The 26,299-nt window shown below is 39.4% G+C and overlaps 1 pseudogene; it reads left to right on the top strand.

Moving 5' to 3' along the window:
- Nucleotides 1-25,766, top strand: part of LOC102980987 (histone H1.8-like) — a 160,314-nt pseudogene extending 134,548 nt beyond the window's left edge.
- Nucleotides 25,767-26,299: the final 533 nt, after the last annotated feature.

A 26,299-nucleotide genomic window follows, 5' to 3' on the forward strand; every position in this document is an offset into this window, starting at 1 on the left:
AGATACTCTTGTTTGCCACATTTTATAGATAAAGAGACCAAGGCTTTGAGAGGCAGAATCACAAGGCTCATATGTAGTGAAAAGAATATTATGGGCCTCAGGGTTTTCTGACTCCAAAGCCCATACTTTAACCACTCTATGCCATAGAAAGGCTGCACTTGCGTGTACCTAGGGCTCATCACTGAAACAGTCACCTGGCTGTGACAGCAAAATAATTCTGAATCCTACTGGTAGAAAAGCTGCCTCTTCCCTGAACCAGCCAGGTGATGGGATGGAATAAAGCTGGCTCTGAAAATTGTAGGAATCTGCACTTATGGCTAAAAGGATCTGGGGACAGTTCAGTTGGGCAAGTCATTCTTCTCTACCTGTGCGTTCCAGCTGCCAAAATAGCTAACAGAACGCCAGGAGTCCTGCTATCCATCAGGCTGTCTCATCTAAGCAGCTAGAAGACTCTGCAGATGCTTGCCTGCATTGTGGGTTAATACGGCTGCATCACCAACTGGCTCTCACATGCTGAAAGAATTACAGAACAGAATTTGCTCTATGTCCCCCTAAATACTTTGTATGAAAGGGACTTATGTCATAGCTGGAGAGGAAGGTGCTGACCCTCAGGAAAGATTATCCAGGAGGCATAACTTGAAGACGTTAGATCACTTGCTGTTCTATAGGGAACAAAATAAAACAAAGGAAAAAAGGAAGCAAGGGAGAGGTGGTGGTAGGGGGGACTTACTAGCTCATGTAACTGAAAGGTCCAATCAGGTTTCAGGTGCGGCTAGATCCAGGAGCTTTAACAATGTCATCAGAATTCTATCTCCTGGTCTCTTACATCTTTTTCTCTTGTGTTGTCTTCACTCTCTAGCAGATTCTACTCTCAGGATGGTGAGGTAGCTAACAAAAGATCCAGACTCGCATCCTACCAGCTCAGCAACCCTAATGGAAAGACTGTTTCTCTTTTCCAATAGCTCCTGGAAAGTTCCAGGCCAATTTATTGGTGCAGTTTGGAGCTGGGTCTCGGTTCTGGGTCTCAGGTTCGGTTCTGGAGCCAGAGTGATATATATGCTGACTGAAGGACAGAAAATGAGTGAGAAAATTGGGATTCTTCTGGTGAAGAAAGGAGAGTAGATAATCCACTGGGTCGTCCACTCCACCAAGGGAGGCAAAGTGGTGGACCAGAAGTGACTACCTCTCTAAGCCTGGAGACTTACGGTGTGCTAACCCACAGAGCTCCACAGCATCCACATGAACTCGCTCTTATCTTCCCAATATTTTTGTTGTTAAGGAAACTGAGACTTTAAGAAGAAGAATGGGTTGATCTATGCAACGTGAACTCAGGTTCAAACTCACATCTGGCTGATTCCAACAGCAGCTCCATCTTTCATGCTGTGTCTTGGCCAGAAAGGCAATTGGGAAGTAAAATTAAAAGCGGCCGCAGTTCTGGAATAAAGACTATTTGGCTGGGTTCCTGTGCACCAATTACTGTTCTCCTCTGAGCTTTAGTTTCCACTATAAAATGACATTTCAGCATTGACAATGTTGTCCTAAATTAGTGGTGCTACCAGGTAGCAGAGGGATCTAGGGGTGACAGTTTTCTGAAATCCTATAGGATACTGTCTCTTTCAGCCAGCACGACCAACCCTAAATGTGACATGAAGCTTCCTCTGGATCCAGCAGCCATGCTTATGCATCAGTGACCTGAGGCAGTCAATTCAATAATCACAATTATAATAACCCCACATCACCTCGGTGCTTTGGGTACATTATCTCATTTAATCTTTTCCTTTTCCTAGTTCTGTAACATTTCAAACATACAGAAAATAATGTGTCAGACACATGTACCCTAAGATTAAACAGATGTTAACATTTCACCATATTGCTTTCAAACACTTTTTAAAGAAACAGAATGTTACAGACGCTAGTAAACTCCTCATCAATACCTTTTATTCTTTCCTCTATTTCTGTCCTATCTCAGAGGTAACCTTAATACTGAATTGCTGTGAATGAACCACAAATATGTTAATGTTCATTGAATTTTTCTATATAAGCATAAACTAAATATATATGTATATTTATATGCGTGTAATATACATATATGTGTATATGTTAAAATTTTTGCATGTTTTAAAATATTACATGTAGTATCCTTTAAAACTTGCTCTTCCTTCAAACATATTTTTCTTAATTTATCTGTATTGATACATATGAGTCTCATTCATTCATCCAAACTGTGATATCATATCCTACAGTGAATAAACCATAATTTATTTACCATTTCCCGACAGAGATTCAGTCAAAAGTCATAATTCCAACCATTTTCCTTTGTCCCTTAGTCCCAGAGTTGTAAGTAATTCCTGTAGTTGCTGTCTTTGTGCTATCTTTGTGTCCTTTATTGCCTTTTATTTACCTAACCAACAATTTTACAACCAGTTTACAGTTCTTTATATTAAACTCTGTTAAAACAACTGGTGTGGTTTCTGTCCCTTGACTGAACACTTACTGATATAGCAACTTCACAGTAAATCTTGATGTCAAAGAAGGAAATGTTCTCTCTTTATTTTTCTCCTTCAAAATTGCCTTGATCTTCTTAGCCTTTACTTTTCCACACCGGTTTTATGGTCCTTCTTGTGAAGTTCCACTAAAATAATAAATATTAATATAAGCATTTGGATATTTAAATATCAATTGCATAAATTTATAGCTAAATGTGTAACAAATTGACATCTGAACTGAGATTTTCCGATCCATGAACACAGCATGGTTTTCCCATTTTTTTAGGTCTTCTCATATATTTTTCAGGAGGATATTATATTTTGCTCCACAAATTTTGCATCTGCCCTCTGCTAGATATACTCCTAATTAATTTATAGATTTTGTTGTTATGGTACATTGAATCTTTTTAATTACTGTTTTTAATTGTTTCTGACTGGTGTTTAAGAACACAATTGATTTTTTTCTGTATATTGATTTTTTCTGTATATTAAACAACTCCCTGAACTCTTATATTTGTTATTAATATGACTATATTCTGTAGCATTTTTCTTTTTTTTTTCTGTAGCATTTTTCTATGTAATCACATTAACTGCAAATAATGACAGCCTCATTTCTTTCTTTACAACTGTTATACCTTTTATTTCTTCGTGTGTATGTGTGCAGGTATGTGTGTGTGTGCGTTTTGTTACACTATCATTGTTCCTTCAGTTCAATACTGAATAGAAGCACTTCCTTTACTGGCCAAGATGGAGCTACAGGAATTGGATTTACCTTCTCACCCGGAACATCTAAAAAAGTCATTTAAAACTTTATGAAACAATGGTTCTCAAGATATTGGAATTAGTCAAAGAAGGTCAGTGATCTCTGAGAGACAGGAAACAAACCAGGTAAGCTCTGATTGCCCCAGTTTACTGCCAGGAGAAAGTTTCCAGGCTGCAGCATGAGGGGGTGGTGACCCCAGGCAGAAAGAGATCCACCTGAGATAAAAAGATGGAGCTGAGAGACTAGGAAGGCCAACGTGGCTAGAGTTCACAGGGCTATTCAGAGATCTTCGGAAATCTGCGAAGGCCCCCAGTGAGTCTTCAGCTGAGTACTGATCAGCTCATCAATGTGACAAACCGTCACCCCCTCCCCAAAGTTAAGTAAAGAACCACCATAAAGGATTAAGACATATAATACTCAGGAACTATACAAGACCAGGAAATAACGCCTATCCTTACCAGCCACAGCAGAAAACCTCATAATTCACAGAGCATTGGGTGGAGTACTAGAAGGACTTTGTCACAGTGGTGGGGCAAAATTAGCCCTAAGTGCTGCTCTGGCCCTGCCCAACAAAGCTTAAATGCCAGACACAAAAGGATCAAATAGGTTTCAAGTAATGTAATTACACGAAAGCTCAAAGTAGTCATCGGAAAGAAAAATATCTAGTCACAGCAAGGTGAAATTCAAAATCAAAAGTGGCACTCAAAAATTAATGAGCAACACACCATTGTAAAGCAATTATACTCCAATAAAGATGTTTAAAAAAAATTATTGAGCATACAAATACGCAAGAAAATACAACCCATAATAAGGAAAATAATCAATTAATCAAAAGTGATGCAGAACAGGTACAGTTGATGGAATTAATAAATAGAAGCTAGAGAAAACATGGAAGATGTTAATTAAGCACATGGAACAAATAGAAACCACCAAATCAACTGCTAGAGATGACAACTAAAATGTGTGAGAGGAAAAATTACACTTGATGGGATGGATTAACAACAGATAAGACATGGCACAAGAAAAGATTAGTGAAGCCGGAGAAATGGTAAAAGAAACTACCTGCAATAAGACGCAAAGCTTTTAAAAAATAGACAGCACTTCAGTGAGCTGTAAGACAATGTTAATTTCCCTGATATACATGAAATTGGAGTACCTGAAAGGAAAGAATGGAGAATAAAAAGTGTTTGAAGAAATAGCAGCTGAAATTGAAATGTACGAAACATGAGTAGACATTTTGCCACAGAAGATATACAATTGGCCAATAAACACATGAAAAGATGTTGTAGATAATGAACAATTAATGAAATCAAATTCAAAGCACCCTGAGACATGATTTCACATTCACTATAATGGAAATCATCAAAAACACAGATAATAGAACTATTTGGAAGCTTATAAAGAAACTGGAACCCCCAATTATTGCATGTAAAATGATGCAGCCACTTTAGGGAAAAAAAGTTTGGCAGATGTTCAAAAATTTAAACATAAATTTAACATAACAAGCTATAATTCCACTCCGAGGTATCTACCCAAGAGAAATAAAAGATTATATCTGGACAAACACTTAAACCCAAATACTCATAGCAGCATTATTCATAATAGCCCCAAACGTGAGACAGCCCAAATGTTCATCAACTGATGGATACCACTCCGAAATAAAAAACAATGAACTATTGATACATGCAACAATGTAGATGAACCTCAAAAACATTATGCTAAGTGAAGGAATCCAGACCCAAACACCACACACCGTAAGACTCCAGTTATATAAAATGTCCAGAAAAGGCAAATCCAAAGAGTCAGAATGTAGATTAGTGGTTGCCTGGAGCTAGAGGTGGGAAACAGGGAATGTCTGCAAATACGCAGAAGGGATCTTCATTGGTGATGAAAGAGTCTAAAATTGAACTGTGATGGTTATCACACAGTTCTGTAAATGTACTAAAAATAATTCAATTCTGTACTCAGAATAGGTGGATTTCAAGATATATAAAGTATACCTCAATAAAGCTTTTAAAATGACTATTAAAAGAATAAAAGACAAAATACAGAGAAAATATTTGCAAATCACATACTTGATTTTTTAAGATTGCATCCAGAACATATAATAAGAAAACAAAATGAAAGCAGTATTTGATGAAAAATTTGAACAGATACTTTACCCAAGAAGATATAGATGGCAAATAAGCATGAAAAGATGCTCAACATCATTAGTCATTAGAGAAACACAGAATGAAACCCCAATGAAACCCCAGTACACACCTATTAGAACGTCTAAAATTTTAAAAACTAACCACACCAAGTGTTGACAAGAATGTGGTACAGCTGGAAATTTCATACACTAATGGGAATATAGGAATGTGAAATGGCTCCAGGCACTTTGGAAAACAGTCTGGCAGTTCCTTAAGAGTGAAACATACACCTTACTAATGATCCCGCCATTCCACTCCTAGGTATTTATACAAGAGAAATGAAAGCACATGTGTATACAGGACTTGCATACAAATGTTCACAGGAGCTTTATTTGAAATAGTCAAAGCTGGGAACAATAACAAATGTTCAACAGATGAATGGATAAACAAACTGTGGTATACCCAGGATGGAATACTTCCCAGCAATAAAAAGGAGTGAACTACTTATGCATGATACAACATGGATAGGTTTTAAGGCAGTTATTTGAGTAAAAGAAGGCAGGTGCAACAGGCACATATTGTATTATTTCATCGGTATTGAATTCGTTAAAATTGAGCAGCAATCTATAGCAGCAGAAAGCAGATCAGTGGTTGCCTGGGGACAGGCATGTATGGCAGACAAGGACAGGCAGGAGGGGGAATTACAAAAAGCATAAGGAAATATTGGAGGGGTCATGAGCATGTTCATTATCTTGATTGTGATGGTGATTTCATGTGCGTGCACATATATCAAATCTTATGTGCAATTTACTAAATATCAATTATGCTTCAACAAAGCTGCTTTTTAAAGTAGCAAAAATATGGGCTAGAAGCAGAAATGGAGGTATACTTGTTCCATTGCCAACTCTAACGAAAACGCTGCTTAAACTTCACCGTTATGTGTGTTTGCTCTTGGATTTGGGTACTTGATGCTTTTGGATGAAAAATATTACATCTCATGCTCTTCTTTTTTTTTAAACCATTTTATTGAGGTGTGATTGACATGTAAAAAGCATCACCACCTAACAATACTGTATTGTATACTTAAAATTTGCTTAGGATAGTAGATCTGATGTTAAGTGTTCTTACCACAAAATAATAATAAAGAAGATAGGAGGAAACTTTGGGAGGTAGTGGATGAGTCGTGCTCTTCTTGTTACAATTCTTTCTGCTCCCCCTTTCTTCCTATTGGGTATTTTAAGTACTTCTGGTGTACTCCTTTCTCTCAGTACAAACTAAGGGGTTTCCCATGCTTAACCTTGAAACACTTTTAACCATTATTGAAAGACATTTCAGGAAGAAGAAGGAAATGTTTCTTTAATCCCCAAAGAGCCGCAGAATAAAACAGACAGTGTTCCTGCATCATAAACTACTTCAAAAGTGAGATAGTGAGAATATTAACAAATTCATCTGTCTACTCTCCTGTTGAGTGTGGAGAATAGTGCGTAAATAAATAATCCTGTTCTCTTTCCTGAGACTATAAAGCTGTATGTAAGAATAGTCACACAAAGGAATCTGTTAAGTCACCTAGTCATCAGATATCGCTGCCATGCCTGTGAAATATAACCTATAACCCTAAAATGTCTCCAACTCTAAGCAAATGTTCCTGCTTAATAATTTGTTGCCCTAGTAGTAAAATTTTAATTGACATCGCTGTTTACTGAAAGGTGAAAATCTTAGGAAGTTTCCATGTGAGGCAACAGAAGGGCTTCAGAATTTTCTTCTTCATGCATGTATTTCTTCTATGGTGCATAGAAGCCTAAAAGAATAATAAATACCACAGCTGTTGACTTCCTAATTCAACCTAAGGATTTAAGACTCTTTTCTCATTAAAGTAACAGTACTTACTTATCAAGTTGAGGACATTTCTTCTGTTCTCGCTTTCCAGAAGTTTTTTTTTTTTAATCATGAATATTTCTTAAATTTTATTCAATACATTTGCCAAATTTATTGAGAGGATCATATGATTTTCTGTCTTTAATCTCTTACTATAGTGAACCGTATTAATTAGATTTGTAATGGGTAAACTATTCTTACAGTGCTGGAAAAGTCCCTACTTGGTCATGATGTATTTCTAATACAAGTTGCTGGGTTTTATTTCCTGATATTTCATTTAAGATTTTCGTTCATAAGTATAATTTGAATATTATTTTTCTTTACTATACTATCCTTGTATGATACTGGTTTCAAGATTCTACTAGCCTCATAAAAGGGATTGGAGATCTGTCCTGTTTTTTCTTTTTTGCATTCAATAGAGATTGTCTATTCCTTAAATGTTTGGTAAAACACGCTTAGGTTTGGGGTTCTTCTTTTCTAAGAGATGAATTTAAGACACAATTTTATCCCTGTTTAGCTGTATCTCATAAGTTTTGATAGGAAAGGTTTTATCTGTCATTCAGCTATATATAGTATCTAGTTTCCATTGTGATTTTTTTCTTTGATACATGAATTATCTACACACATTTTGTTGAATTCTAAAATACATAATTTTTTCTTGATTTTTAATTTTATAATATTGTGGTTAAAGGATGTAGTGTGTATTTATTTACTAAGTGGCTGGACCATAGTTTTTAGGAACATTCCATGAGTTTTGGAAAAGAATTTTTTTATTCTCTAAAGATCACCTGCAAAATCCTACACATGTCAATTAGCTTAAAACTTGCTAGTTTTGTTATTTAAATTTTCATGGCTTTATACTGTTTTGTCATTTCAGCTATCAATTAGAGAGTTGTGTTAAACTCTCCCACTCTGATTGTGGATTTGTACACTTACCCTTGTAATTTTGCCAGTACCTACACTTTGTATGTTTTGAATCTAATTATTTAAGTTACACAAGTCCAGAAGTGTTATATCTTCCTGATGAGTCACTCCTATTATCATTCTGTATCAACCCTTTTATCATTAACAATAAATGTCTCTCTAAAATATTTTGTTTTGTATTAATAAAGATACACAAGATTTCCCTTGTTTAGCGTTTTTTTAAATTAATGTTCCAAAATAGAGGTCAGCAAACTACAGCCCGAGGGCCAAATCCTGCCACCACTTGCTTTTTAAATGAAGTTTTATTGGAACTCAGACACACTCCTTCATTTACATATTGTCTATGGCTGTTTTCAGGTGACAATAACAGAGTTGAGTGCTTGCAACAGAGACTTTATGGTCAGCAAAGCCCTAAGATATTTATTGTGAGGCTCTTTACAGAAGAAGTTTCTTGACCACTGTGATACAATACTGAATAGATTCAAATGAATATTTATTTATAACATATGGGCAAACCCATGGACACCTGTGTACCCAACACACCAGTTTAAGAAGTAGAACATCGCCAGAATCTTTGAAGCTATCTGTCAGTCCCTCTCTGATCTTAGCCAGGTTCCTCTCTCTCAGATTCAGCCCTCTCCTGCTTATCATTTGTGCTTATCACTCCACTGTTTTTCTTTATACTTCTACCATGTTTGCATCCATAAACAATATATTGTTTAATTTTTCATGGGTTTTGAACTTTAAATCAATAGAACCATACTGTATTATTCATTGACAATTTGCTTTTCTCACTCAATTTATTATGTTTTTGAGATTCATCCTTGTTGTTACTTGTAGCTATAGTCCATTTTCACTACTGTTTAGAATCTCATTGTATGTACCAAAATTTACGTTTCCATTCCAATGCTGATAAGTATTTCCAGTCCTTCTGCTGTTATTAAAAAGGGTTGCTGTGTACATTCCTGTATGCATCTCAGGCTGCCCATCATCTTTATTGGAGAAAGCCAAATTGTTTTCCAAAGCAGTTATAAATTTATAAATTTATCTTCCCACCAGAAACATATAAGATTTGCCATCATGGCCTCACCAACAACTGATATTGTCTGGTTTTGGGGGGTTGTTTTTTTTTTTTGGCCAATTAGGAAGTATGATATGAAATCTTATGGTTGTTTTAATTTTTATTTCTCAGAATATTAGTGAAGTTGACCATCTTCTCCAGTGTTTAATGACATTGGTATTTCCACTTCTGTGACAGCCTTTATAAGTTGATTAGCCATTTTTCAATCTGATTATTTGTCTCATTCATGCTGACCTGTAGTTCTTTATTTTGCCTAATACCAATCTTTTACCAATCTTGTTATTGCAAATATCTTCTCCAAGATTTTGGGTTTTATTTTAACTCTCATCTTTGTGTGTGAGTTTTTTTAACAGGAATTTTTATGTAGTCAAATTTATTCATTTCTCCCTTTATGATTTATACTTCCCACGTATTGTTTTCAAAATATTGTTCCCTGATGCATAGTCACAAATATATTCTCCAATGTTGTCTTCTAAAAGATGTTATGTTTGCCTTTCACATTTAAATCTTTAATCCAGCTGGAATTTACTTTTATGTATAGTATGACGGAGGGATACAATGACTTGTCCATCTCATTGTTACAGTGTCTTAGTTAGTACAGCTTTATCATGATTTTAACCAATAATTTTATACTAGTTCTTAATATGAAGTAAGCCAGGTTTCCTCTCATTTTTCCCCTTTATGGGTATCTTATTCTTAGCCCTTTACCCTTCCATAAAATTTAGTATTAGCATAAAATGCTACAAAGAAAAAAAAATCCTGTTGGACTCTTAATGAGAATAGCATTGACTTTTCAGATCAACGTGGGAAGAACTGGCAGCTTTGTGAAACTGTCTTCTTATCCATGAGCATAAAATATCCCTTTATGTCTCCTTTAACATCTTCCAATAACATTTTATAATTTTCTCCTTAAAGGTTTCTTACAAATCTTTAGATTTCTATTTCTTTATAGGTACTATTATAAATGATACATATTTTATTACAGTTTCTACTGTAATAGCCATCTATTGATGGCTGGTAACTACCAATGCCATTTATTTTTATTTATTTTATTTTGGCCATGCCACGTGGCATGCAAGATCTTAGTTCCCCAGACCAGGGACTGAACCTGTGACCCATGCAGTGGAAGCGTGGAGTTCTAACCACTGGACTGCCAGGGAATTCCAAGGGGACTTTTTTTTTTTTTTTTTTTACGGGCCCAGCCGCTCCGCGGCATGTGGGATCTTCCCGGACCGGGTCACGAACCCGTGTCCCCTGCATCGGCAGGCAGACTCTCAACCACTGCACCACCAGGGAAGCCCCCATTTATTTTTATAGAGTAAATTTTTCTGCAAGAGTTGTGTTAAATTCTCTTACTAATTCTAAGAATTTATCTGTAGACTCTTTTGTGTTTTCTACATAATCATACCATTTTGGGAATATTGAGTTTTTCTTCAACTCTATCTTTATAGTTTTTATTTCTTTTCTCACATTACTGTGCCGTCTAGGACTTCCAGTACAACACTGAATACAAGTAGTGACAATAGATATTACTTTCCCGTTCCTGATCTTAAAGGGAATGCTTTCTTCAATTTTTCTTTAAATGCAATGTTTCTTAGAATATTTTTATATCAGTCTAAAAGAAATTCCCTTCTATTCTTCTTTTGCTAAGAAATATTATCAGTTTTTTCTATATATACTGAAATTATCACAAGATATTTCTCCTTTAATCTGTTAATGGGATGAATTACATTAATCGACTTTTTAATGTGATCCAAACTCACATCCCTGGAATAAACGCAAATCAGACATTACATAGTATCTGTTTAATGTATTGATGAGTTCTTTTTTGATAAAACTTTGGGCTTTTTCCATCTATGTTCACCAATGTGACTGGCCTGTAATCTTGCTTTCTTATGCTGTCCTTGTTAGGTTTTGGTGTCAATGTTTTGTCACAGAAATGAGTGGAGAATGTTCTCTCTTCTTCCATAGTCAGTAAAAACTTCCAGAAAAGAAAAATCTGAGACTGCTGTTTCATTTTCTCAGCTTGAGTATTCTCAGTATAAATTTGAATCTCAAATGTATGTGAGGAACAGCCAGCCTGTGGTTTTGAAGGTATACAGGGACTTTTCCTACCCAGACATCAGATGGAAATAGACAAACTTGTTTTCTTGTCCCTTTACTATCAGGTGGATTTTTTTCTTGTCTACTCTTTCTCAGAAGATGCAGCCTTTTTAAGGGTTCTGTTTTACTGTAGGTGTGGTCTCAGTTTCAACACCCCACCTCAAGGTTTTGTGTGGCTAAAAACCTTGTCTCTTGTCCTCGCTGGATATTAAAACCCACCTCCTCAAGTTGCTAAGATTGACACCCCACCCAAGATGGTCACACCGCCCACTTACATGCTTATTCTTCTAGTTTTCAGCCAATTAAGGATCCCCTTTATTGTTTGCAAACTCATTTATTCATTTAAAAGTACAGGGCTTCCCTGGTGGTGCAGTGGTTGGGAGTCCGCCTGCCGTTGCAGGGGACGCGGGTTCGTGCCCCGGTCCGGGAGGATCCCACATGCCGCGGAGCGGCTGGGCCCGTGAGCCATGGCCGCTGAGCCTGCGCGTCCGGAGCCTGTGCTCCGCAACGGGAGAGGCCACAACAGTGAGAGGCCCGCGTACCGCAAAAAAAAAAAAAAAATTAGAAATAAATAAATAAAAAGACAATAACCCAACTCAAAAATGGACAAGAATCTGAATAGACTGTCTCCAAAGAAGCTATACAAATTGCTGCCAAGTGCATGAGAAGATGTTCAGTGTCATTAGCCGTCAGGTAAATACAAATCAAAACCACAATGAGATACAATTCCACACTCACAAGGATAACTGTAATCAAAAAGACAGATATTAAACTTATATAATGTTATAAACCAATGTTACCTCAATAAAAAATAAATCTGAAAAAAAAGAAAGACAGACGGTAAGTGTTGGCAAGGACATGGAGAAATTGGAACCCTCATTTATTGCTGGTAGTGATGTAAAAGAGTGCAGTTGCTTTGGAAAACAGCCTAGCAGTTTTTCAAAAAGTTGAATCTGTAGAGTTACCATATGACCCAGTAACTCCAATCCTAGGTTTATACCCAAGAGAAATGAAAACATACATCCACAGAAAAATTTGTATATGAATGTTCATAGCACATTACTCATAATAGCCAAAAAGTGGAAACAACCCAAATGTCCATCAACTAATGAATGGGTAAATAAAATGTGGTATATCCATTGAATAGAATATTATTCAGCTGTAAAAAGGAATGGAGTACTGCTACATGCTACAGTGCAGATGAACCTTAAAAACATTACACTAAGTGAAAAAACAGTCCAGTCACAGAAGACAATATAGTGTATGATTCTAGAATATATATGAAATGGAATTTAAATGAAATGTTTAGAATGGGCAAACATAGTTACAGAAAATGGATTAGTGCTTGTCTTGGGAGGAGAGAGGAAACAAGGAATGAGTCTAATGGGTATAGGGTTTGTTTTTGAGGGAGCAAAAATGTTTTAAAGTTAGTTTAGAGTGATGGCTGCACAACCTTGTAAATATACTAAAAACACTGAAGAGTACATGTTAAATGAGTGAATTATATGCTATGTGAATTATATCTCAATAAAGCCATTTATAAAAAGAAACAATGAAAAATGAGACACTTCTTTGGCTATCAAGTTGGCAGCTTTTTTTTTTAAATGATGCTAATATCACACCTCAGCAAGGGTACAAGAAAATAAGTATTAGCGGAAGTATAAATTGATGCATATTTTGTGGAAGACAGTTCTAAACACATATCAAAATCCTGAAAATATGAACAGGCTTTGCTCCAGCAATCCCCCCTCAAGGAAACATAACTTAAGGAAATATCTAGAGACCTATGCAAGCTTTATATATCACAATGCTAATTACATTAGATTTTTTAATAGCAAAACAAGAAAACTAGAGTCATATTAAATATCCAACAATGGAGAAATAAAGACATTATTATACAAATATATGAAAAAATATTATCCATCCATTAAAAATCATGTTGTAAAAGGCAAACAGCATGAAGAAGTCACCACAATGTTTCATAATAAATGAAAGACCAGGCTACAAAGTAATATGTAGAGAATCATTCTAATATTGTAAAAAAAAAAAAAAAAAAGCATTACTGAAAATATATACTTTAAAATATTAACAGTGATTTTCTTAATGTGACAGGATAATGGAAGACCATTTTTTATTTTCTTCTTTTTTCAATAGTGTTCTAATTTTCCATAGAGAACACGCACAGGGCTTTTAATGACAGGAAAGTAGAATTTTAATGTGTTTTGGATATTCCACTTTCCTGGCCCATCCTCCCCTAAAATGCAATGATTGATGGGTTGTAAGACTTGAAAGTCAAGGAGCCATAAGTTAGATAATTTCTAAGATGCTTTCTATTCTTAAGACTTTGATATTCTATGCTTAGACTATTTATTTTCACAGCTGGCCTAAGAAATTCGCAGAGACACATTCTTCCTATTTTCTTATAGACTGTGGGCCCCCATTTCCGGGCAGGGAGAAGTTGCAGTCTTGAAAAATAAGGCTATTCAGCGGTCTGGGGACCAGGACACCACAAGATGAGACAAGGCAACCCCTGCAGAGACCTGGAAACGATTTTTCTCTCTCTCAAAATATAATTAATCAATTTTGTCCAAAGAAGTGGAATCAATATTTTTATAAATGAGATGTTCATATGCCAAGAAGGAATTGTTGCAATGGTCACATAATCTTTCACCTGCTAATCCAATGTAAATTATGGGCTTTTTAGCCAACGTCTTCAGCATTTGCCAACCGAACTTTTTTCCACTTTGGCATTCTGATCACGACTTTCCAATCCTCTTGTCCAACCCCCCCGGCAGATGCAACGTGCCAGGGTCTCAATAAGCAATATGCCACTGATGACAAAACCTCGTATTCACTGGCTGCCCTGCTCTCCCAGGCCTTTGTGATATTGTCTCATTGATCTTCCCGCCCTCCTCTAGGACACAGGGAAATGATGTGCGAGGGGGGGGACACTGGCAAGGCTTAGATAAATTGCAGCTTGATTGAATCCTTTTAATGCAAGAAACATTTATTAAGTGCCTACTATGCGCCACAATGACTCCAAGCACTAGAGCTACAAAGATAAATCTCAACAGTCACTGTCCCCGAGGCTCACGATTTAGTAGGGGAGACAGGCACAGAAGTAAGGAGTCACATTACGTCATCAGAGGCTCCACGTTGCACATCAAAGCACAGCATTACGGGAGCACAGAAGAAGAACAGCAAACTCTTCCTAAAGTGATGAGCATCAGTTCCCCGAAATTCTTAAGTGTGGAAAATTGCTCAGCAAACAGATAAGGGTAAGAGATGTTCTGGCAAAAGAAGGGAAGCTGAGAAAAAGAAAATCACATTCAAGGAATGGGATGAGGGAAGGTTCCAGAGAGGTGGGCCAGGGCCAGGGCGGGGCAGGCTTCGTTCACGTGCTCTTTTTATAGACGTCTGTTGTTTTATCTACCCCGCAACCATCCCTCCTTCTTCCGGTACAGTACTCCAGTTTGCCTGTGGGGCTCTGCCCCTTCCATTTCCCAATCAGCTGAGGCTAATGGCACCCACTCCCATCATCAACTTCAAGGGTTGATATGCAACGTGGACCACCCTCATCCTGGTCACAGTGATAGTTTCAGGGGTGGGCACATGGCCCCGTTGAGTCCTGGAGAAGCAAATCCTGGAAATTTTAATAGATGATTGGGAAAAAAAGGCACTAACTGTACATCAATTATATCTCAATAAAACTGGAAATTTTTTTCAAAAAAATAAAAATTTTAAAAAAAGAAAAGAAAGAAAAACACTGTCTTCCACCTGTGGTTACTAGGATGGAAGATTGAAAACCCAAAGCTTGCCAGCACCTGGGAAGAGCCTGCCTGAGAAGGAAGCCAATGCAGAGAAAAGGAAAGCCAAGAAGAGGACGGAAATGTAGTCCTAGTGACATCATTTTGTAAACCAAAAAATAAATCCCCTTTTGCTTCAATCGATTTGATTGTTGTTTTTTAATTATTTACTGCTGTAAGAGTATTAGTGAACTGATACACCATTCCAGTATTTTGGGAATTAAGCAGGTATAAAACAAGGCAAGTTATAGTTAAAGAGGCCTTTGGGTTGACTTCAGATGGGGAAATTGAGATCCAGGGGTATTAGGGGCTTACTTCAAATCACAGGGCCTGGGAAGAATTAGGTCTCATGACTCTGGGGTAAGCACTCTTTGCTTTACAGCACTGTGTCCTGGAAGACTGATAATAACAGAAACAGCAAGAGTAATACCATGGGGTATAACATGCCAGGCACTGTTATAAGCCCTTTACATGTGTTAATTCCTGGAATCCTCTGAACTACTCCACAACATAGGAATTATTTAGTGAAGTAAGGAGTTTTTTGGAACATTTCCAACCATTTGAAATGGTGGAACCATCTTTCAGCTTCCCATCTGAAAGGCCAAGCTGGGACAAGGTCTAGGACTGAAGTCGCACTCAATCCAGGATGTTCTGGGGTCATCCAGGGAGAAGGAGACCTCAGGGTGATGCTGAAGTTCAGGTGATCAGAGTCTTACGACTCTATTAGAGACTTGGAAGTCACTGTTGGGGGATCAGGATCCCCCACGAGGAGTTTAGGAATATAGGAAATGGAGTCCTTGGAGAAGATCAGGGCTCTAGCCCAAAATGACTTGGACTTAAGTCCAAGTTAAAGAAACAAAGGCAGAAGTGTAGTCAAAGGGCTGGAACTAATGTGACCTTAGCTGCTGCCATCACATGGCCACGAGTAAGGTTAAGTGCTGCTGCCCTGGCCCAGCCCCCGGAGGTGAACTGGCCTGCCCACTGCAGGGAGCTGCATACACCCAGTTCTAATGCTGTTCAGGCTGCCTATGCTTTGCCAGCAGTTTCTTCTCCTTGATTAAAACTTCACAGGTTTAACATATCAACCCTTTAGCTTTGTGTCCCACCCTGCCCCCTACCTCTTGACCAAAAACATATTTTAAACTCACATTTTGACACTTCAATAGTCTCCTTCAGATAGGACTCAGATATTTGCCCACTTGTCCTGTGATGGCAAATAAGTGCGTCTCCTATAAATTTTGAAAGAGTGGCAGAATCAATGAATGTGTAAATGAACCTCCATGGTGATTACCAAGGGCCTGAGACATAGTAAATCTTTAGAATGCTTGTCATCCTGAATGACTACTAGGTAGAGTGGATGGATGGATGGATAAATGGAAGGATGGACAGATGGATGAGTAGTTGGGTGGAATGATGGGTGAGTATCTATGGATAGAGGAAAGACAACAATCCTTGGCCATTGTTTTACTCTTTAAGATCTCTGGCATAGTGTACCTTTTATTTTTTTCAATAAATACACTGTCTATCCTATGGAGTTTATAAACCAGTGAGAGAGAGAGGTGGAGGGGAGACTAAGCAAATAGCTACCCCAATAAGTAATGAATTTCAACTGGATAGGTGCTAGAGGAACTTCAGGTGCTAGGGGGACATATAACAGCAGCTAGAAAATCAGGTAAGACCTCCCCAAGGCTATGTCGTTAAGCCAAGATCTAAAGTACAACTGGGAGCTGGCCTAGGAAAGGAGGATCAGGCTGGGGGCAGGGGGTATCAGGTAGGAGTTTTAGGCAAGAGTAATTCAGGCTGAAGAAATGCCAAGTGCACAGGTCCAGAGGTATGAAGGAGAATGGCTCAATAGACTAAATGAAGGAAGAACAACATAGCCAGAACAGAGTGAACAAAGCTTAAATGTCAAAAGAACAATGGAAAGGTAAGGAGAATGCTAGGTCACAAAGAAATTGTATGTCCGATTAAGGATTTTGTGCTTGTTCCTGCCTGTGATTGCGAGCAAATGAGGGGTCTGGCATGATCCGACCATGAGCATCCCATCTGGAATAGTAACGAAGCTGAGAGAACTGGGGAGACTGTGCCACCATTCATTGCCTCTGACAAGGTAAACAAAGAAGGCAGACCCTCTTGACCATTTTTCTGCCCTAGTCTCATCAGCCTCCCAGTGTGACGGTTTGGCTGTCGATGTAATCTCATTCTTTCCTTTAAGTGAAGTAAACGGCTGCCCTTTTGTTGGGAAGAGCCTAGTTCCCATTCACCTCAACATCCATGGAGGCACAGGGATCTGTGCAATGCCGTGAAGCAGTGCCATCCTGCTTGTTCCCTCCAACAAACTTTGTGTCCCACCCTGCCCCCTACCTCTTGACTGAAAACATATTTTAAGCTCACATTTGACACTTCAATATTCTCCTTCAGATAGGACTTAGATATTTGCCCACCTGTCCTCTGATGGCAAATAAGTGCATCTCTTATTATACTCTTATGCAGAGTGCTGTTGAGTAGATTGGTGAGTATATTTAAGGCTTCAAGAACTGAGCTGTCCTCCCCATAATAGCACCTAGTTTATTGAGTGCTTACTCTATGCTTGAAACTTGCTGTAAGTTTTACTTGAATTATCTCATTTACTCCTCCCAACATCCCTATGATGACATTTGACATGATGCCCACTTTATTGATGAAGAAACTGTAATTGAGAACTGCTGTGTCACTTATGCAGAGCCACAGTTAGTAAGTGGTGGATCCAAGAACCAAACCCAGGTCTATCTTAAAAACTTCCACTCTTTCTACTAAACTACATTGGGTATGGGTGGTCTTCCTTTGATGCCTTAAGCATTGGTCAAGAGCAATTTTACTAACCATTGTTTTTGCCAGACATTGCGTTCAGAGAACTGTTCCTTAAGACTAGAAGACACATATCCATGGGGAAGGCCTCCAGGTTTCTACACGCCTAGCCTGAATTCTTATGGACTAATCATATACTGAGCCTGGGCCCTACACCTTGCCTTGTTGGATCCCACCATTTATGTGGCTGTGTTTTTTAATCAAGCCATAGATTTCCCCATGAGGTCTTGCCCGTACTTGGACACAGAGCCTTCTGCTGCGGTGAGGATCCAATACTAGATACCAGTCTTCATCCAAAATAATTCTCCCTCAGAGATAAGGGTTGAGACCTCTCTTGCATCCACTGCTCCCATCTTCAAATAAATTGTTAGGGCATGTCCTTCCCTATGTCCAAATGAGAAAGGTCATCAGGAAGGCTAGCTTCACTCAGAGGCGGTGGGCTAACCTAGACATTTTCTCTCAAAACCAACTAGGTGATGCGGCAGAGGTCACACCTGAGTTTGTCCTGTTTATACAGCAATCTGATTTGGTACCGAAGAAACTGGCCTCTGTTCCTACTGCCCCACAACAGAAATTCTGTGGAGTGGAAATGACCCACATCTCCTCCTCCTTGAACCCAAGTACCAGCTCCACCCCTTACAGTGGAAAGAACTGACACTTCCCTTTCTAAGCCTCCTAACGAGGATATAAGATGAAACTTGCCCGAATTCATCCATTTGTGCCTCCCAAGGTAAGTAGAGAAGTTATCAGTATCCCCATTTCAAAGATCTATGAAATAGGACTGTATATGAGAAAGTTTCATCTAACTACATCTGCTTCCCTTCTCAGCCTACAAACTTTCCTGAGATCTCACCTACTCTCCAAGAGTGTTGATTGCTCTTGATACCCTGATGATACCTGTAGATGACATTGATGTTTGCTTATCCAGCATCCACACAACACATCCTCCCTCCCCGCTTCCCAACAGATTTTGTTCAAAAGCTCACATTTTCCACATGAATTTCTGGGACCCTTGGGAAGCTCACCTCATTCCTGGCTCCAGGATTGGAGTCTAATTCATTTTCAGTCAACCAATTCACATGTGCCCACGGTGACTGTGGATGCATGACCTAAGTTGGCCAATCAGACCAAAGGGAATGGCTGTAGTGATACTTGGGATAGAGATTTTGCTCTATTCTGCTGGATATGAATAGGGAAGTACCTGGCCCATGTGGCCATCGTCAACCCTAAGATGAAGACTAAACAATGGAGAGCAGAGAAGAGAGACAGTAAGAATTTAGGACTGTGATGACAACATTGAGCTGCTGGATCAATCAACCCTAGAACCCACCCTATCTCTGGAATTACTATTTCAAGAAATAAGAAATCCCCTATTGTTTGTGCCAGCTTTGATCATTTTTTTCTGTTACTTGGAGTTATAAGCATCTTACTGATACTTCTCAAATTTCTATCTCTGACTCAGAACTGTCCCCTGAGTTCCAGACTCTCCATACTGGATCATTCTCATCAGTATAAAATAAGATGAAATAGCTCTTGTGTTAACAGAAACTCCCTAGACTGCAATTCTCAGCTTCTTACCAGAAAACTCCTTGAAAGTGATATCTGTTCTCATCCTCTCTACCTCCAAGTTCATTCTCTTCTACTTCCTGTCCAGTCATCTCAAGCCTCTCCCACCTGTCCATCTTGCCACATCTTCTGATTCCACTTCTGAGCAAGATTTGTCTCCCTTGAGTGGCAGGACATATTTAAAGTGATGAAAGGGAAAAAACGACAACCAAGATTACTCTACCCAGCAAGGATCTCATTCAGATTCGACAGAGAAATTAAAACCTTTACAGACAAGCAAAAGTTAAGAGAATGCAGCAACACCAAACCAGCTTTACAACAAATGATAAAGGAACTTCTCTAGGAAGGAAACACAAGAAAAGGAAAAGACCAACAAAAACAAACCCAAAACAATTAAGAAAATGGTAACAGGAACTTACATATTGATAATTATCTTAAATGTAAATGGAATAAATGCTCCAATCAAAAGTCATAGACTGGCTGAATGGATACAAAAAGAAGACACATACAGACTGAAAGTGAGGGGACACATACAGACTGAAAGTGAGGGGATGGAAAAAGGTATTCCATGCAAATGGAAATCAAAAGAAAGCTGGAGTAGCAATTCTCATATCAGACAAAATAGACCTTAAAATAAAGACCATTACAAGAGACAAAGAAGGACACTATATAGTGATCAAAGGATCAATCCAAGAAGAAGATATAACAATTGTAAATATTTATAGACCCAACGTAGGAGCACCTCAATACATAAGGCAAATTCTAACAGCCATAAAAGGGGAAATCGCCAGTAGCACAATAATAGTAGGGGACTTTAACACCACACTTTCACCAATGGACAGATGATCCAAAATGAAAATAAATAAGGAAACACAAGCTTTAAATGATACATTAAACAAGATGGACTTAATTAATATTTATAGGACATTCCATCCAAAAACAACAGAATACACTTTCTTCTCAAGTGCTCATAGAACATTCTCCAGGATAGATCATATCTTGGGTCACATATCAAGCCTTGGTAAATTTAAGAAAATTGAAATCGTAACAGTATCTTTTCCGACCACAACACTATGAGACTAGATAACAGTTACAGGAAAAAAACTGTAAAAAATACAAACACAAGGAGGCTAAACAATACACTACTAAATAACCAAGAGGTCACTGAAGAAACCAAACAGGAAATAAAAAAATACCTAGAAACAAATGACAATGAAAACATGATGACTCAAAACCTAACAACTGACACTGCAGAAATGCAAAGGATCATGAGAGATTACTGCAAGCAACTATATGCCAATAAAATGGACAACCTGGAAGAAATAGACAAATTCTCAGAAAAGCACAACCTGCCGAGACTGAACCAGGAACAAACAGAAAATATAAACAGACCAATCATAAGCACTGAAATTGAGACTGTGATTAAAAATCTTCCAACAAACAAAAGCCCAGGACCAGATGGCTTCACAGGCAAATTCTATCAAACATTTAGAGAAGAGCTAACACCTATCCTTCTCAAACTCTTCCAAAATATAGCAGAGGGAGGAACACTCCCAAACTCATTCTAAAAGGCCACCGTAACCCTGATATCAAAACCGGACAAAGATGTCACACAAAAAAGAAAACTACAGGCCAATATCACTGATGAACATAAATGCAAAAATACTCAAAAAAATACGAGCAAACAGAATCCAACAGCATATTAAAAGGATTATACACCATGATCAAGTGGGGTTTATCCCAGGAATGCAAGGATTCTTCAATATACACAAATCAATCAATGTGACACACCATGTTAACAAACTGAAGGATAAAAACCATATGATCATCTCAGAAGATACAGAAAAAGCTTGTGACAAAATTCAGCACCGAGTTATGATAAAAACTCTCCAGAAAGTAGGCATAGAGGGAACCTAACTCAACATAATAAAGACCGTATATGAGTGGAAAAAGCTCTTGAGACACCTGCATGTGTTTCTAGCCTATGTCAGAGGGACAGCCTGAGTACTTGTCTCAAATAGCATTTGAATATCTGTACTTTGCAATTACTTTCTGTAATTATTAATTCCAAGAAACTCTAATGAAGAACAGTGGTTTAAAATATATTAGCATTTAAATAAATAAACAGATTATTGGAAAATATCTAACAAACTTTTATGGATCTTAGCCATTAAAACTATAGACTGAGTGAAATAGTGACTGATATTATTCTCAAGAATCTGTACAGAAAATTTTTCATGCTTAAAAAAATAAAAGAACAAAAATACTAAATAAATAAATAAATGTTCTTGGATTGGAAGAATCAACACTGTGAAAATGACTATACTATCCAAAGCAATCTACAGATTCAATGCAATCCCTATCAAACTACCACTGGCATTTTTCACAGAGCTAGAACAAAAAATTTCACAATTTGTATGGAAACACAAAAGACCTGGAATAGCCAAAGCAATCTTCAGAAAGAAAAACTGAGCAGGAGGAATCAGGCTCCTTGACTTCAGACTATACTACAAAGCGACAGTAATCAAGACAGTATGGTACTGGCATAAAAACAGAAAAATAGATCAATGGAACAGGATAGAAAGCCCAGCACATATGGTCACCTTATCTTTGATAAAGGAGGCAAGATATATAATGGAGAAAAGACAGCCTCTTCAATAAGTTGTGCTGGGAAAACTGGACAGCTACGTGTAAATGAATGAAATTAGAACACTCCCTAACACCATACACAAAAATAAACTCAAAATGGATTAAAGACCTAAATGTAAGGCCAGACACTATAAAACTCTTAAAGAAAAACATAGGCAGAACACTCTATGACATAAATCACAGCAAGAACCTTTTTGAGCCACCTCCTAGAGAAATGGAAATAAAAACAAAAATAAAGAAATGAGACCTAATGAAACTTAAAAGCTTTTTCACAGCAAAGGAAACCATAAACAAGAAAAAAAGACAACCCTCAGAATAGGAGAAAATATTTACAAATGAAGCAACTGACAAAGGATTAAGAACATTCCAGGCAAAAAGAACTGAGATGCTTGGAGTGACTGCAGGGCAGCAGGAAGGCCCTTGTGGCAGAGAGGTGAGAGTGAGGCGGCCAGGGGCGTAGGGCTGGGCAGAGACCAGGACACGATTCCTCCTTTGCTTGAGGAGAAACAATTAACTAGCTACATAGCAAGGCACTGTGCAAGAGATGCGTGGTATGGTTATAAAAGGCACAGCTCTAAACTTCAAAAAGCTTATTGTTTGGGGAAGAAGACATATATGCAAATACTTCATTCCAATGGTGAAAGTGCCACTCAGGCTAACTCTGGAGATCCCACGTGGACCTGAACTATGTCATGTCCATCTTTAAATTCCTACCACACTGCCTAACACAGAGTCGGCTGGTAATAAATGAATGGATTTTGCCCGGTAAGTCAAGTGGAAGTCTTTCCAGAAGTGACATTTTTGCTGGGCTTTGAAAAATGAGAAAGGAGAAAAAGGGCTTGCCAGGTAGATGTCAGAGTATGTCAAAGACATGGGGGAATGAACGAATGAGGTGTTTGAAAGAATGAGAAAATGGCACAGAATAGCTGGAAAATTATATGCAAAATGAGGAATAGCTAAGATGGGTTAGAACCGAGAGTGAAGGAAGGTGAATACAAAGTTCATGACTCCACACTGGAGCTTAAGGCAAGACGGAGCTATGGAAAGTTTTTGATCTTCACCACTGGGTAGGAGCCCAGGGAAGCAAGATCATTAGTCTGTACCAGTCTCCAGTCACATAAATGACTCTTAAAAACTCCACTGGTGGCTCATATTCTTTCAGCCTAAATAGCTGTGCCCCTAGTTCTATGTCGGCACTGTTCTAAATCTTGCATCCTTAAAAATCCATCACGTGACAGTGTCACCAGGGTTGGTGATCACTAAGCAGAGTCATCATTTCTCCAATTTTCTACCCCAAATGGACAAGAAGAGGGTTCTGCTATCAGATGAGAACAAACCACTATCCTCAGCACTGGGAGACAAGTGTGTGCTTGTGTGTGGATGCATGTATGTATACATGTGACTTTGTCCTTGGTGTGAGTCCAAGGATGGGTTTGGGGTGTTTGAGTGCATACGCATGTGAATTTTCACGTGTGTGCGTTTGCCTAGGCGTGTTGCCCTTTTGAATGTGTGTGTTTATGCATAAATGTTTAGCATCTGTTTGCATGTGGACCTGTGCATGAGGTATGTACACACGTTTGTGTTTGCATGTGCACGTGCCCATGTGGCAGCATGCCCACACGTGCACATCTCCACATGTGGTGCACACATCTTCAACCTGGCATATTTTGTTTGCGAGGGGCCCAGAGCCTGCCTTGTGCCATAGCCAGCCCCGTCCCTTCCTGCTGCCTGGGCCCCCCTGCATTAATGCAGTCTGCATTGGCTAGGCCTGTGACAGCCTCTGCAGAGAGCGTTAAATATCGCAACTGCTTATTGCTTAATATTTTTCATGGTAATGGCAGGCTAATTCACAGCGATTCAGGGCAGTGAATTAGTGATTAGACTGAAGTAAAAATGGCTAACATTTGGGCACGTTCGAAAAGCAGCAACATGAGAATTCTCTATAACATTTCTCTCTGAAAATTGGTATTGAGTCCTTCGGGGAATTCAGTAGGTCCTGTGTGGCCCAAAGAGTGTGGGGTTGGTCAGAAAACCACAGTCACAGCATGGCCTTCTCGTGGTCAAGGCTAAAAAAATCACTCCGTGGTAAAACGGTGGATTTCCTGGGGGAGCATCTTGGGAAAACAGAAGTGTTTCTGTGGCCACAGCCTCTGAGTGTAAGAACATCTCCCAGGGTCTGTGGCTGGAAGATGGGAGACCCACATGCCCACAGAGTCTGATGGTCACGGCAGAAGCCACTCCTCAGCCCAGCAATTGTTGCCGTGCAGAAATGTGGTCCAGGTCCAGGGATGTCAGCGACCCTCCAACTTCTCAAGAGAAGCTGGAAATCTGCATTTTACAGGAAATCCTCAAATTGCTAAATGCTAACAAATAAAGTACTGCTTGGGCAGTCTCTTTGTAACCTTTGATCTGGAAGAAAATAATAAAAGCTCCCTATTATGTGTCAGGCATGAGCAAAGCACAGAGCATCTGCTAATTTAAATAAACCCAGTTGTGCAGCCTTTACTATGGGCCACGCCCTCTTTTAAGTGCTTCACTCACATTAACTCATTCAATCCTCCTAATTACCTTAAACATCCCCTTTTTTTTTTGTTTGTTTGTTTTTTGTTTTTTGCTGTACGCGGGCCTCTCACCGTTGTGGCCTCTCGCGTTGCGGAGCACAGGCTCCGGACGCGCAGGCTCAGTGGCCATGGCTCACGGGCCTAGCTGCTCCGCGGCATGTGGGATCTTCCCGGACAGGGGCACGAACCCGGGCCCCCTGCATCGGCAGGCAGACTCTCAACCACTGCGCCACCAGGGAAGCCCAAGCATCCCCTTTCGATAGAGCAGGAAACTGAGACACAGAGAGCTTAAGTCACAAAGCTAGCCAGCAGCAGAGCTGGGATTTGAACCCGAGCTCTTGGCCCCAGTGCTGGCTCTCAGCCACTCGAACTGCACCGCCCCAGTGCATTTTCCCAACACATTTCACATAAGAAGAAACTGAAGCCAGAGAGGAATAGCCACGGGTCATGGGGGTCCATCTGACACCAGTGCTGGGGTCTTCCTAAAGAAACCTCAGAGAACTTGCACAAGGCAAGGGTGGGGGGAGAGGGACTATTAGACAGGATTGAGGGAAACATTTCTAAGAGCCCAAATGTCATCTTTTTTTCGAGAAAAGAAAGCTACTCTAGCTGTCAGACCATAAGCTGCAACCTTTATGTTTACAAAGCAAAAAGGGCAATTAAATGAGACAAAATAAATCTTCTTGGGTCTCCGTCAATGGGCCTTGCAGGTCTGCGGTCTGACGCCTGATTGACAGGACACATTTCATTCGGGAGCAGACTCAGCCTCTTGACATTTCTTTGATGCAGCACTGAAGCAGGAGGGCCAGTTTCTTAAAGGGTCCCTGCCCCTTTCCGGGCTGCAGGATCCCCTCCAGCAGAGGAAAGGAAAGGGCCGGTGCGATGCTTGGCTGAGACTGGTGGCGATGGCCACATCCACAGTGGAGATGACAATCACGATCACAGTGACGCCTTGACAACCGGCACTATTTGACAGTAAGGGCTCACTATGTGCCGGGCGTGTAGCCACGTGCTTGTCAGTGAGGGGGTCCGTTTGTGGTCGCCATCTGTCAGATGCCAGGACCCGCAGGGAATTTCACAGAGTCACGTAGGATGGCTTTATTGGAGACTTAGAAACCAGGGTCGGCAAGAGGGGCCAAGGTTCCCCAGGCCTCTCATCGTCCTCAGACAGATGTGGGCCAAGGCCAAGGTGCTCTGCTAGATCCTCTCTGTGGGCCTATGTTCTGGGGAAAGACCCCACCCCCACTGTTACTCTCCCTTCTCACAGCGTAGGGCGAGAGCAGCCTTGGCAGTGGGGAAACACAGCCTAGCATCAGGAATTCTGGTGTTCTCTGGGAAAGAGCCATGGATAGTTGGGTTTGCACACAGCTCCTCCTTCTGGAAGGAGGAAGCCACGTGTTCCATGAGAAAGGAGGTTTGACCCCAGCTGCTTCCTCTGGGCGAGAAGCACCCCTGGTCCTGGTTGACGAATGTCCAGTGTTCGCTTTGGACCATCCTCCTTGGATT

This window comes from Physeter macrocephalus, chromosome 14, assembly GCF_002837175.3.
Source record: "Physeter macrocephalus isolate SW-GA chromosome 14, ASM283717v5, whole genome shotgun sequence".
Classification (NCBI taxonomy): Eukaryota; Metazoa; Chordata; class Mammalia; order Artiodactyla; family Physeteridae; genus Physeter; species Physeter macrocephalus.